Genomic DNA, 15,277 nt, shown 5'->3' with positions numbered 1-15,277 from the left:
GCTTGCGATTTTCACGCAGCCCCATTCACTTCTATGGGGCCTGCGTTGCGTGGAAAACGCACAATATAGAGCATGCTGCGATTTTCATGCAACGCACAAGTGATGTGTGAAAATCACTGCTCGTGTGCACAGCCCATTGAAGTGAATGGGTCAGGATTCAGTGCGGGTGCAATGCGTTCACATCATGCATTGCACCCGCGCAGAATACTCGCCCGTGTGAACTCAGCCTAATAGTAGATTGGTAGAATTGTGATGACAGTCTTAAGGCTCTTGAAGACGTACTTTGTCGCTTCCTGTCGAGTGTGCGGTGTATAGGTTTCCTACCCCTTTCTTACATTAGTAAATATAAATCACAGCAAAATTCTGTTTCTTTGAGTTTGTCTTTTATTACTCAGTTTTCTTGGTACATATAGTTGAACGGCAGTGTGTGAACGTTTTCGGCTCACAGGCCTTCATCAGACACTGTGCCGCAGTTGGGATGTAGGGGTCAAAAGTTCCTATGTAAGGATGCAACACCTGAATAGTGCCCTGATATTTAGGTGTTGCATCCTTACATAGAAACTTTTGACCCCTACATTCCAACTGCGGCACAGTGTCTGATGAAGGCCTGTGAGCCGAAAACGTTCACACACTGCCGTTTAACTATATGTACCAAGAAAACTGAGTAATAAAAGACAAACTCAAAGTCTTAAGGCTCTGTCGTTCTCTTAGGCTGTGTTCACACGGGCGAGATTTCCGCGCGGATGCGATGCGGTAGGTGAACGCATTGCACCCGCACTGAATCCCGACCTATTCATTTCTATGGGGCTGTTCACATGAGCGGTGATTTTCACGCATCACTTGTGCGTTGCGTGAAAATCGCAGCATGCTCTATATTCTGCGTTTTTCACGCAACGCAGGCCCCCTAGAAGTGAATGGGGTTGCGTGAAAATCGCAAGCATCCGCAAGCAAGTGCGGATGCGGTGCGATTTTCACGCACGGTTGCTAGGAGACGATCGGGATGGGGACCCGATCATTATTATTTTCCCTTATAACATGGTTATAAAGGGAAAATAATAGCATTCTGAATACAGAATGCATAGTACAGTAGGGCTGGAGGGGTTAAAAAAAAATAATTTAACTCACCTTAATCCACTTGATCGCGTAGCCCGGCATCTCCTTCTGTCTCCTTTGCTGAACAGGACCTGTGATGACGTCACTCTGGTCATCACATGATCTTTTACCTGGTGATGGATCATGTGATGACCGGAGTGACGTCACCAAAGGTCCTTTACCTGTAATGAATGCTCACCACAGGTCCTGTTCAGCAAAGAATACAGAAGGAGATGCCGGGCCGCAATCAAGTGGATTAAGGTGAGTTAAATTATTATTATTATTTTTTTTAACCCCTCCAGCGCTAGCTTACTGTGCATTCTGTAACCATGTTATAAGGGGAAATAATACAATCTACAGAACACCGATCCCAAGCCCGAACTTCTGTGAAGAAGTTCGGGTTTGGGTACCAAAAATGCGCGATTTTTCTCACGCAAGTGCAAAACGCATTACAATGTTTTGCACTCGCACGGAAAAATCGCGGGTGTTCCCGCAATGCACCCGCACATTTTTCCGCAACGCCCGTGTGAACCCAGCCTTATATAGACCTAAAAAAAGTTGGCGACAGAAGAGCACTGCATTGATGAGTGTTATGTGTGATGATGCAATTGAGTTACTACAGGGGGACTCTCTCTGGTCGGAGTGATGATCTGGCTGTGAAGGTTAAAGGGGTTCTGCACTTTCATTTAACTGATGACCTATCTTCTGGATAGATCAGGGGTCTCCAAACCCCGGCCCGCGGGCCACATCCGGCCCGCTTGTGCGTTCGATCCGGCCCGCCCGCAGCTGGCAGGTTGCAGGAACCAAATCCGCACAACCGCCCATGCTGTCACGCTTGTGTTGTGTGTTCGATTCCGCGCCCGCCCGCAGCTGACAGGTTGCAGGAACGAAAGCCGCACAACCGCCCATGCTGTCACGCTGTGCTTTTTGATTGGCTGCTGGGACCGCCGATGTCCCGGCAACCAGTGACGTCACAGGTGCGGCACCTCCCCTCTTCCCGCCCGCTGTTTGAAATAACAAATCCACGTGTGTAGCAGCGGGCGGGAGTCGGGACTCAGGAGTCCAAGAAGAAAAAAAAAAGAAGAGGAGCAGAAGTCGGCTACAGCGGAGGCAAGTGTTGCACAACGCTGATGGGGACACAATGGGGAACGCTGACATTGCTGTGCTGCGCTGATGGGGACACAAGCTGCTGAGGACACATACTGATGGGGATATTGCTGTGCTGCTGGGGACACTGCTGATGGGGACTTTGCTGTGCTGATGGGGACATTGCTGTTCTGATGGGGACACCGTTGATGAGGACACGGGTGTCCCCATCAATGGTGTCCCCATCAGCACAGCAATGTCCCCATCAGAGGTGTCCCCATCAGCGATGATGGGCACACTGCTGATGGGGACAATTCTGTTCTGATGGGGACATTGCTGGGGACACCGCTGTTTGGCACACTGCTGATGGGGACATGGGTGTCCACATCAATGGTGTCCCCATCAGGATAGCAATGTCCCCATCAGCGGTAACCCCATAATCGATGTCCCCATCAGCACAGCAATGTCCCCATCAGAGGTGTCCCCATCAGCGGTGATGGGGACACATGCTGCTGGGGACACCGCTGACAGGGACATTGCTGTGCTGATGGGGATGTTGCGGTGGACACTGCTGATGGGGACATTGCTGTTCTGATGGGACATTGCTGGGGACACCGCTGATGGGGACATGGGTATCCCCATCAGCGGTGACCCATCATCGGTTTCCACATCAGCACAGCGGCGTCCCCATCAGCAATGATGGGGACGCTGCTAATGTGGAAACTGCTGATGTGAACATTGCTGTGCTGATGGGGACATTGCTGAGGACACCGCTGATTGGCACACTGCTGATGGGGACAAAGGTGTCCCCATCAATGGTGTCCCCATCAGTACAGCAATGTCCCCATCAGCGTCCCCATTCTGATGGGGACATTGCTGTTCTGATGGGGACACCACTGATAGGGACACGGGTGTCCCCATCAACCGCGTCCCCAAAGGCAGTGTCCCCATCAGTGGTGTCCCCATCAGCTGCTAATGGGGACTCCGCTGATGGGGACATTGCTGTTCTGATGGGGACATCATTAATGGGGACATTGCTGTGCTGATGCTGACATTGCTGTTCTGATGGGGACATTGCTGTTCTGATTTGGCCATTGCTGTTCTGATGGGGACACCGCTGATAGGGACACGGGTGTCCCCATCAATGGTGTCCCCATCAGCCGCGTCCCCAACAGCAGTGTCTCCATCAGTGGTGGCCCCTATCAGCTGCTAATGGGGACTCCGCTGATGGGGACATTGCTGTTCTGATGGGGACATCGTTGATGGGGACATTGCTGTGCTTAAGGGTGACACGGCTGATGGGGACATTGCTGTGCTGATGCTGACATTGCTGTGCTGATGCTGACATTGCTGTGCTGATGCTGACATTGCTGTGCTGATGGGGACATTGCTGTGCTGATGCTGACATTGCTGTGCTGATGGGGACATTGCTGTGCTGATGGGGACATTGCTGTGCTGATGGGGACATTGCTGTGCTGATGCTGACATTGCTGTGCTGATGCTGACATTGCTGTGCTGATGCTGACATTGCTGTGCTGATGGGGACATTGCTGTGCTGATGGGGACATTGCTGTGCTGATGCTGACATTGCTGTGCTGATGCTGACATTGCTGTGCTGATGGGGACATTGCTGTGCTGATGGGGACATTGCTGTGCTGATGCTGACATTGCTGTGCTGATGCGGACATTGCTGTGCTGATGGGGACATTGCTGTGCTGATGGGGACATTGCTGTGCTGATGGGGACATTGTTGTGCTGATGCTGACATTGCTGTGCTGATGCTGACATTGCTGTGCTGATGCTGACATTGCTGTGCTGATGCTGACATTGCTGTGCTGATGGGGACATTGCTGTGCTGATGCTGACATTGCTGTGCTGATGGGGACATTGCTGTGCTGATGGGGACATTGCTGTGCTGATGCTGACATTGCTGTGCTGATGCTGACATTGCTGTGCTGATGGGGACATTGCTGTGCTGATGGGGACATTGCTGTGCTGATGCTGACATTGCTGTGCTGATGCTGACATTGCTGTGCTGATGGGGACATTGCTGTGCTGATGGGGACATTGCTGTGCTGATGGGGACATTGTTGTGCTGATGCTGACATTGCTGTGCTGATGGGGACATTGCTGTGCTGATGGGGACATTGTTGTGCTGATGCTGACATTGCTGTGCTGATGGGGACATTGCTGTGCTGATGGGGACATTGCTGTGCTGATGGGGACATTGCTGTGCTGATGGGGACATTGCTGTGCTGATGCTGACATTGCTGTGCTGATGCTGACATTGCTGTGCTGATGGGGACATTGCTGTGCTGATGCTGACATTGCTGTGCTGATGGGGACATTGCTGTGCTGATGGGGACATTGCTGTGCTGATGCTGACATTGCTGTGCTGATGCTGACATTGCTGTGCTGATGGGGACATTGCTGTGCTGATGCTGACATTGCTGTGCTGATGCTGACATTGCTGTGCTGATGGGGACATTGCTGTGCTGATGGGGACATTGCTGTGCTGATGCTGACATTGCTGTGCTGATGGGGACATTGCTGTGCTGATGGGGACATTGCTGTGCTGATGGGGACATTGTTGTGCTGATGCTGACATTGCTGTGCTGATGCTGACATTGCTGTGCTGATGGGGACATTGCTGTGCTGATGCTGACATTGCTGTGCTGATGGGGACATTGCTGTGCTGATGCTGACATTGCTGTGCTGATGCTGACATTGCTGTGCTGATGGGGACATTGCTGTGCTGATGCTGACATTGCTGTGCTGATGCGGACATTGCTGTGCTGATGGGGACATTGCTGTGCTGATGGGGACATTGCTGTGCTGATGGGGACATTGTTGTGCTGATGCTGACATTGCTGTGCTGATGCTGACATTGCTGTGCTGATGCTGACATTGCTGTGCTGATGCTGACATTGCTGTGCTGATGCTGACATTGCTGTGCTGATGCTGACATTGCTGTGCTGATGGGGACATTGCTGTGCTGATGCTGACATTGCTGTGCTGATGGGGACATTGCTGTGCTGATGGGGACATTGCTGTGCTGATGGGGACATTGTTGTGCTGATGCTGACATTGCTGTGCTGATGGGGACATTGCTGTGCTGATGGGGACATTGCTGTGCTGATGGGGACATTGCTGTGCTGATGGGGACATTGCTGTGCTGATGGGGACATTGCTGTGCTGATGGGGACATTTTTGTGCTGATGGGGACACCGCTGATAGGGACACGGGTGTCTTTGCGTTGTTTTGCTAAAGTTTTTTCTCTTTTGTTCTCAGTCATATCATGCTGATTACAAAAACGATCCATGTAAAATATATACATTTAATTTAATACATAATTGATTTTTTTTTCCGGCCCCCGAATACTTGTAAAATCTTCAATGTGGCCCTCCTGTTGAAAAGTTTGGAGACCCCTGGGATAGATCATCAGCTTCTGATCGGCAGGGGTCCGACACCCGAGACCCCCGCCGATCAGCTGTTTGAGAAGGCAGCGGCGCTCCAGCAGCGCCGCGGCCTTCTCACTGTTTACCGCCGGCCCACTGACGTCACGACTAGTATCAACTAGCCTGGGCGGGGCTAAACTCCATTCAAGTGAACAGAGGTTAGCCCCGCCCACGCTAGTTGACCCCCGCCAATCAGAAGCTGATGATCTATCCAGAGGATAGATCATCAGTTAAATGAAAGTGCAGAACCCCTTTAAGGGCTCTTTCACACGAGCGGATCCCATGCATGGAATCCACTGCGTGAAAGAGAGCCAAGCCCCGATGATAGGGAGGTTCGTCACCGGATGTTTTCATCTGTTTACAGGGAGAAGCAGCGCCGATGCGGGGACCAGGAGCGGCGCAGGGAGTGGGGTTAGTATATTACCTGTGAGGGGCCCGACACATGGGGGGGGGGGGGGGGGGCAGTTTGAGATATGAGGTCATCATTAACATTTCCCAGGAAACCCCTTTAAGCGAGTGAGTTCCAAAAATGATGCGGGACGTTTACTAATGGTTTTATGTCACTACTGTGGTGTAAAAAAATAAAAACCGCAAATGATGGTGCGCACCATATTTGCTCCATAATCTGTGACTTTTTAAGATTCTTTCTGAAGTGGCGAGAAAAGGGGCAGGGTCTAGTAGGACGGACGGGGCTTAGAACAGCCCACCGGATTTGGCTACTTTCACACTGACGTTTTGGCTTTCCGTTTGTGAGATCCGTCCAGGGCTCCTCTCACACACGGTCCAAAACGGATCAGTTCAGCACTAATTGACTTTCAATGGTGTTCAAAACGGATCCGCCTTGGCTATGATCAGTGGCGTCTCTAGCTTTCAAATTTTGGGGGGGCACACTGGGGGCCAAGACAAAAGTAGGGGGGGCAGCTATAACAACGATACATTTACACAAGTACGCTTAGAAATGCTGCAATACTTTACCCAATACCTAAAACCGCAACAGGGAAGAAAAGTCCAGCTGTCTGTGGATGACACTTTTATAGAGAGGGGGATCTGTGGATGACACTGCTATGGGGGGGATCTGTGGATGCCACATACCGTATATAGCATCTTATGCTATATGTGTCATCCACAGATCCACCCCATGACAGTGTCATCCCCATTTCCCCCTCCATAACAGTGTCATCCACAGATCCCCCTCCCTATAACAGTGTCATCCACAGATCTCCCTCCCTATAACAGTGTCATCCACAGATCTCCCTCCCTATAACAGTGTCATCCACAGATCTCCCTCCCCGCCTCTCACAGGAGTGTACATATATAAAATAAACATATTTCACATGAACACTTACAGTTACTTGGCTCGGCCCTTGGGGATCTCGGACGCCACTTCAACACTTGGCCGGGGGCTCGGCGGAGCTGATGTTGTGTTTTATCCTAATGAGAAAGATTTCATAATAAGGATTTGGAGAAGGGGCAGAGGGATAGCAGAGCAGGGAGAGGCTGGTGCTGATACTAGGGGGTCATACCATGGGGGAGTAATAAAACCCACCATAATGCCTCCCAGTAGAAATAATTCTCCTTATAATGTGCAAAACATACCCCCTTATGCCCCCAGTTGAGCTAATTTCCGCCATAATGTGCCAGTATAAAATACCCCTATATAGTGCACCAGTAAATGCCTCCATAGTGCTCCTCTCCCCCCTTCCTGCTAGTGCCCCCCATAATGTACCAGTATAAAATGTCCCATATATCGTGCCCCAGTAGATGCCCTCAGTGTCCCCCATAATTTGCAAGTATAAAATACCCCTTCTTAGTGCCCCCCGTAGATGACTCCATAGTACTCCTCTCTCCCCTTCTCCATAGTACCCACCATAATGTGTCCCAGTATAAAATGCTACTGTACAGAGCCCCCCATATAAAACACCCCTTCTTTGTGGCCTCAGTAGATGCCCCTATAGTGCCCACCAATAATGTGCCAGTAATAAGTGCCCTCAATAACGTGCCAGTAACAAGAGCCCCCCAATGTGCCAGTAATAAGCCCCCATCACGTGCCAGTAACAAGAGCCCCCATCACGTGCCAGTAATAAGCCCCCCATCACGTGCCAGTAATAAGCCCCCATCACGTGCCAGTAATGAGCCCCCCATCACGTGCCAGTAATAAGCCCCCCATCACGTGCCAGTAATAAGCCCCCCATCACGTGCCAGTAATAAGCCCCCCATCACGTGCCAGTATTAAGCCCCCCCATGTTCCAGTATTAAGTCCCTCCATCATCATGTGCGAGTATTAAGTCCCCCATCATCATGTGCCAGTATTAAGTCCCCCCATAATCATGTGCCAGTATTAAGTCCTCCATAATCATGTGCCAGTATTAAGTCTCCCCCCATCATCATGTGCCAGTATTAAGTCCCCTATCATGTGCCAGTATTAAGTCCCCCCATCATGTGCCAGTATTAAGTCCCCCCCATCATGTGCCAGTATTAAGTCCCCCCATCATGTGCCAGTATTAAGTCCCCCCCATCATCATGTGCCAGTATTAAGTCCCCCCATCATCATGTGCCAGTATTAAGTCCCCCCATCATCATGTGCCAGTATTAAGTCCCTCCCATCATCATGTGCCAGTATTAAGTCCCCCCATCATCATGTGCCAGTATTAAGTCCCCCCCATCATCATGTGCCAGTATTAAGTCCCCCATCATCATGTGCCAGTATTAAGTCCCCCCCATCATCATGTGCCAGTATTAAGTCCCCCCCATCATCATGTGCCAGTATTAAGTCCCCCCATCATCATGTGCCAGTATAAAGTCCCCCCCATCATCATGTGCCAGTATAAAGTCCCCCCCACAATGTGCCAGTAACACTATTGTAAAAAAAAAACAAAAAAAAACACTTATACTTACCTAAGTGTCAGCGATGCGATGCAGCCTCTTCCTGTGTCCCACGCTGTAATGTAAGGCTCAGGCGGCACGATGACGTCATTGCGCCGGCCACTGATAGGCTGCCGGCCTAGTGCCAGCAGCCAGGGGCGTACATAAAAATCACTGGGCCCCATAGCAGGAATCTAAATTGGGCCCCCATTCCCCTTTTATAGCCCCTCCCTTTGTTCCATGAACTATTCTTGCTGCTGCGTTTTATAATTTATGTCATCAGGGCCGGATTGGGATTACAAAACAGCCCTGGCACACAAAAGAGGTATAATAGATGCAGATGTATATTATATACAGCAGTGTACAGTTATGTGAGGTACGCGGTATAATATATGCAGTGTGTACAGGTATATAGTATATTCCCTAGTGTTCTGATATGTGAGGTATGAGGTATAATAGATGCACTATGTACTATATAATACAGATATATAGTATATACAGCAGTGTACTGATATGTGAGGTACGGGGTATAATATATGCAGTGTATACAGTATATACAGTAGTGTAATATGTGAGGTACGAGGTATAATAGATGCAGTGTGTACAGGTATATAGTATATACAGCAGTGTACTGATATGTGAGGTACGGGGTATAATATATGCAGTGTATACAGTATATACAGTAGTGTAATATGTGAGGTACGAGGTATAATAGATGCAGATGTATATTATATACAGCAGTGTACAGTTATGTGAGGTACGCGGTATAATATATGCAGTGTGTACAGGTATATAGTATATTCCCTAGTGTTCTGATATGTGAGGTACAGGGTATAATAGATGCAGTGTGTACAGGTATATAGTATATACAGCAGTGTACTGATATGTGAGGTACGAGGTATAATAGATACAGTGTGTACAGATATATAGTATATACAGCAGTGTACTGATATGTGAGGTACGAGGTATAATAGATACAGTGTGTACAGGTATATAGTATATACAGCAGTGTACTGATATGTGAGGTACGAGGTATAATAGATACAGTGTGTACAGATATATAGTATATACAGCAGTGTACTGATATGTGAGGTACGAGGTATAATAGATGCAGTGTGTACAGATATATAGTATATACAGCAGTGTACTGATATGTGAGGTACGAGGTATAATAGATACAGTGTGTACAGATATATAGTATATACAGCAGTGTACTGATATGTGAGGTACGAGGTATAATAGATGCAGTGTGTACAGATATATAGTATATACAGCAGTGTACTGATATATGAGGTACGAGGTATAACATATGCAGTGTATACAGTATATACAGTAGTGTAATATGTGAGGTACGAGGTATAATAGATGCAGTGTGTACAGATATATAGTAAATACAGCAGTGTATTGACACCTCGTACCTCAGATATCAGTACACTGCTGTATATACTATATATCTGTACACACTGCATCTATTATACCTCGTACCTCACATATCAGTACACTGCTGTATATACTATATACCTGTACACACTGCATCTATTATACCTCGTACCTCACATATCAGTACACTGCTGTATATACTATATATCTGTACACACTACATCTATTATACCTCATACCTCACATATCAGTACACTGCTGCATATACTATATATCTGTACACCTCATCTATTATACCTCATATATCAGTACACTGCTGTATATACTATATATCTGTACACACTGCATCTATTATACCTCGTACCTCACATATCAGTACACTGCTGTATATACTATATACCTGTACACACTGCATCTATTATACCTCGTACCTCACATATCAGTACACTGCTGTATATACTATATATCTGTACACACTGCATCTATTATACCTCATACCTCACATATCAGTACACTGCTGTATATACTATATATCTGTACACTCTGCATGTATTATACCTCGTACCTCACATATATAGTATATACAGAAGTGTACTGATATCTGTACACATTGCATCTATTATACCTTGTACCTCACATATCAGTGCACTGCGGTATATACTATATATCTGTACATATTGCATGTATAATACTGTGTAATTTATGCAGTGTGTGTGCATGTATGTGTGTGTATATATATATATATATATATACAGAGCAGTGTATTGATGTGACACATAGAAGGTATAATACTGTAGATGCAGTGTTTATAGAAATATGTGGTCAGTTATGCATTATAGTCACTGTGAGGTACATGAGGTAGTGGTAACTGTCTGAAGTATTATACATGAGTGAGCAATGAGTAAAAACAGGGCATGGAGGGGGGGTAAATGATGAAAAGTGGAGGACCTCCTCTTACCTCTCCATTCCAGTCTGTATGGATCAATGCAGAGCTGCTTGTGAACTTTTAATACTTGCTGTTAGGGGTTGAAGGACCTGTGATGATGTCATCACAGGTCCTGGCAGATGTACCTTTCAAACCTAGGAACTACACCATTTTTGGTGCAGTTCCTTTGCTAAATTCTGCAGGACCTGTGATGTTGAAGATGATGTCATCACAGGTCCTGGCAGATGCACTGTTCTAACCTGGGAACTACACTTTACACTGTGCAGTTCCCTTACAGGACCTGTGATGACATCATCAAAGGTCCTTTAGCTTTAGAAAGGTAAACAGGAGTAATTAGGGGGCGGGGCCTCTCCTCCACTTCGGTGCCTGCCTGCAGCCTATCAGAGGAAAGGGAAGGGACACGCCTCTCCCTCCCCTTCACCTCCGCTGGCACAGACAGTTTACAATGGAGATGAGCGCAATGGAAGCGCTCATCTCCCTGTGCCCGGCGGCGGCTGCTCACTTGGGGGGGGGGGGGGGGGGTCATTTTAGTTGGGGGGGCACATGGGGGGGCACAGCATGATGTAGGGGGGGCCGTGGCCCCCTCTGGCCCCCCCCTGGCGACGCCACTGGCTATGATAAAGATAATACAAACGGATCCGTCCACAACACGAGTGTGAAAGTAGCCTTTACTGTAACTTACGCCAGACAATGGTGTAAATTATGGGTCAGGTCTACGCCAGCTCCTGGATGGCACAGACTTCAGTTTCTGGTGACGGGAGTCGGACCCCCACCAAGCAGATGATGAGGATGACAGGCCATCAATATCAGGATCTTGGACAATCCCGTTAAAAGCCAGAATTCTGGAGGGCAGGGTGTGATAACTCCCCCCATAGCTCTGCGCTGGAGCTGCATACACAAAGGAGTAGAATCATTTGATTCGAGACCATTTACTAAATAATAGCTAAAAAGGAGGGCCTACGGGTCTGCGGCTTTTGCAGTACTACAACTCCCATCATACAGCGGTCGGTCACCCTTAAAGAGAAGCAGCATGAAATGGAGATGAGGCATGGTGTAGTCACTGCATGCATTAAGAAACAAGCAATATTTGTGTGACGTAAGCATTTCTTGTCGAAGAACTACAAGCCCCAGCAGGACAGCTGCACACTCTCTCGGCTCTGCTGTGCTGCACAGTGCAGTGGGTGACACTGGGGAGGTTAGCAGGCGTGCAGCACGCAGGAGCCGCCATTCGCGCAGGTGTCACATGACGTAGCCGGCTGCTACACTGTAAGCGGCGCGCACATAAATACACAATAATACCAGAAATCAGGCCATACCTTTCTGCTGCCACCAGTCAGGACGTCACGTGACTCCGGGGCCTCCCGGTTGGCTCACTGACGTGTGACGACACCGTTGCCGCTAAGATCTTTGGGAAACGTAGTTGAGTTCGCTACAGACTCCATCGCTTATGAGCTCCGCCTGGACTACAGTTCCCAGAAGGCCCTGTAGAGGCAGAGGGAGCGATCAGGTGACTCGCGAGAGCCAACCTCGGTGGTCGCTCTGTTTTGGCGGGCTGTGTGTGGAGCGCGCGGCTGCTGTAGTCACTTTCCTATATATATATTTTTTTGTTTGTTTGTTTGTAGGGCGACTTATTTCGGAGTGTAAGTGATGGGAGGTGATTATCTCAGGGGGTGTAAGTGACCCGAGGTGGTTGAGACGTTTCTTCTCTGTAGCCTGTGGTGTGGAAGTAAGTGTGAGGGGAGAACAGCTAGATTCCTGCTCCATTTTGGTACCTGAGGTAAACTCTGCTGAGGAAAAGAATTTCTAGTTTGAAAAGATGGGTGGGTTCACACTAGCGTTAGCGATTCCGTTATGGCTTTCCGTTATAACATGGTTATAACGGAATCCATAAGACGGATTCGTTCTTCTGCCCATAGACTTGTATTATGACGGAATGCAAAACTGAAGCCTTTAACCGCCTCCGGACCGCCTAACGCAGGATCGCGTTCCGGAGGCGGCAGCTCTGCGCACAGTCACGCATATACGCGTCATCTCGCGAGACGCAAGATTTCCTGTGAACGCGCGCACACAGGATCGGAAGGTAAGCGAGTGGATCTCCAGCCTGCCAGCGGTGATCGTTCGCTGGCAGGCTGGAGATGCGATTTTTTTTTTAACCCCTAACAGGTATATTAGATAATAGCGTCTAATATACCTGCTCCTCTGGTGGTCCCCTTTGCTTGGATCGACCACCAGAGGACACAGGCAGCTCTGTAATAAGTAGCACCAAACACCACTACACTACCCCCCCCCCCGTCACTTATTAACCCCTTGTTAACCCCTGATCACTCCATATAGACTCCCTGATCACCCCCCTGTCATTGATCACCCCCTTGTAAGGCTCCATTCAGACATCTGTATGTTTTTTACGGATACATGGATCGGATCCGCAAAACACATACGGACGTCTGAATGGAGCCTTACAGGGGGGTGATCAATGACAGGGGGTTGATCACCCCATATAGACTCCCTGATCACCCCCCCTGTCATTGATCACCCCCCCTGTCAGGCTCCATTCAGACATCTGTAGGTTTTTTACAGATCCACGGATACATGGATCGGATCCGCAAAACACATACGGACGTCTGAATGGAGCCTTACAGGGGGGTGTTCAATGACAGGGGGGTGATCACCCCATATAGACTCCCTGATCACCCCCCTGTAAGGCTCCATTCAGACATTTTTTTGGCCCAAGTTAGCGGAAATTTTTTTTCTTTTTTTTTTTTCTTACAAAGTCTCATATTCCACTAACTTGTGTCAAAAAATAAAATCTCACATGAACTCACCATACCCCTCACGGAATCCAAATGCGTAACATTTTTTAGACATTTATATTCCAGACTTCTTCTCACGCTTTAGGGCTCCTAAAATGCCAGGGCAGTATAAATACCCCACATGTGACCCCATTTCGGAAAGAAGACACCCCAAGGTATTCCGTGAGGGGCATATTGAGTCCATGAAAGATTGAAATTTTTGTCCCAAGTTAGCGGAAAGGGAGACTTTGTGAGAAAAAACAAAAGAAAAACAATTTCCGCTAACTTGTGCCCAAAAAAAATAATTCTATGAACTCGCCATGCCCCTCATTGAATACCTTGGGGTGTCTTCTTTCCAAAATGGGGTCACATGTGGGGTATTTATACTGCCCTGGCATTTTAGGGGCCCTAAAGCATGAGAAGAAGTCTGGGATCCAAATGTCTAAAAATGCCCTCCGATAAGGAATGTGGGCCCCTTTGCACATCTAGGCTGCAGAAAAGGGTCACACATCTGGTATTGCCGTACTCAGGAGAAGTTGGGGAATGTGTTTTGGGGTGTCATTTTACATATGCCCATGCTGAGTGAGAGAAATATCTCGGTCAAATGCCAACTTTGTATAAAAAAATGGGAAAAGTTGTCTTTTGACGAGATATTTATCTCACCCAGCATGGGTATATGTAAAATGACACCCCAAAACACATTGCCCAACTTCTCCTGAGTACGGCAATACCACATGTGTGACACTTTTTGCAGCCTAGGTGGGCAAAGGGGCCCACATTCCAAAGAGCACCTTTAGGATTTCACAGGTCATTTTTTACACATTTTGATTTCAAACTACTTACCACACATTAGGGCCCCTAGAATGCCAGGGCAGTATAACTACCCCACAAGTGACCCCATTTTGGAAAGAAGACACCCCAAGGTATTTCGTGATGGGCATAGTGAGTTCATGGAAGTTTTTATTTTTTGTCACAAGTTAGTGGAATATGAGACTTTGTAAGAAAAAAAAATAAATCATTTTCCGCTAACTTGTGACAAAAAATAAAAAATTCTAGGAACTCGCCATGCCCCTCACGGAATACCTTGGGGTGTCTTCTTTCCAAAATGGGGTCACTTGTGGGGTAGTTATACTGCCCTGGCATTCTAGGGGCCCCCCTAATGTGTGGTAAGTAGTTTGAAATCAAAATGTGTAAAAAATGACCTGTGAAATCCTAAAGGTGCTCTTTGGAATGTGGGCCCCTTTGCCCACCTAGGCTGCAAAAAAGTGTCACACATCTGGTATCGCCGTACTCAGGAGAAGTTGGGCAATGTGTTTTGGGGTGTCATTTTACATATACCCATGCTGGGTGAGATAAATATCTTGGTCAAATGCCAACTTTGTATAAAAAAATGGGAAAAGTTGTCTTTTGCCAAGATATTTCTCTCACCCAGCATGGGTATATGTAAAATGACACCCCAAAACACATTGCCCAACTTCTCCTGAGTACGGAGATACCAGATGTGTGACACTTTTTTGCAGCCTAGGTGGGCAAAGGGGCCCACATTCCAAAGAGCACCTTTCGGATTTCACCGGCCATTTTTTACAGATTTTGATTTCAAACTACTTTGCACGCATTTGGGCCCCTAGAATGCCAGGGCAGTATAACTACCCCACAAGTGACCC

The 15,277-nt window shown here is 47.8% G+C and overlaps 1 protein-coding gene across 1 annotated transcript in view; it reads right to left on the bottom strand.

Moving 5' to 3' along the window:
- Positions 1–12,229, bottom strand: part of LOC120977440 (zinc finger protein 28-like) — a 31,980-nt gene extending 19,751 nt beyond the window's left edge. Inside the window, exon 1 of the mRNA XM_040405396.1 lies at positions 12,141–12,229. The gene's annotated coding sequence lies outside the window, so the exon portion shown is untranslated. The remainder of the gene's footprint in view (positions 1–12,140) is intronic.
- Between the last annotated feature and the right edge of the window lie 3,048 nt (positions 12,230–15,277).

This window comes from Bufo bufo, chromosome 8 (genome assembly GCF_905171765.1).
Source record: "Bufo bufo chromosome 8, aBufBuf1.1, whole genome shotgun sequence".
NCBI lineage: Eukaryota > Metazoa > Chordata > Amphibia > Anura > Bufonidae > Bufo > Bufo bufo.
This window is presented reverse-complemented; position numbering and strand designations above follow the sequence as displayed.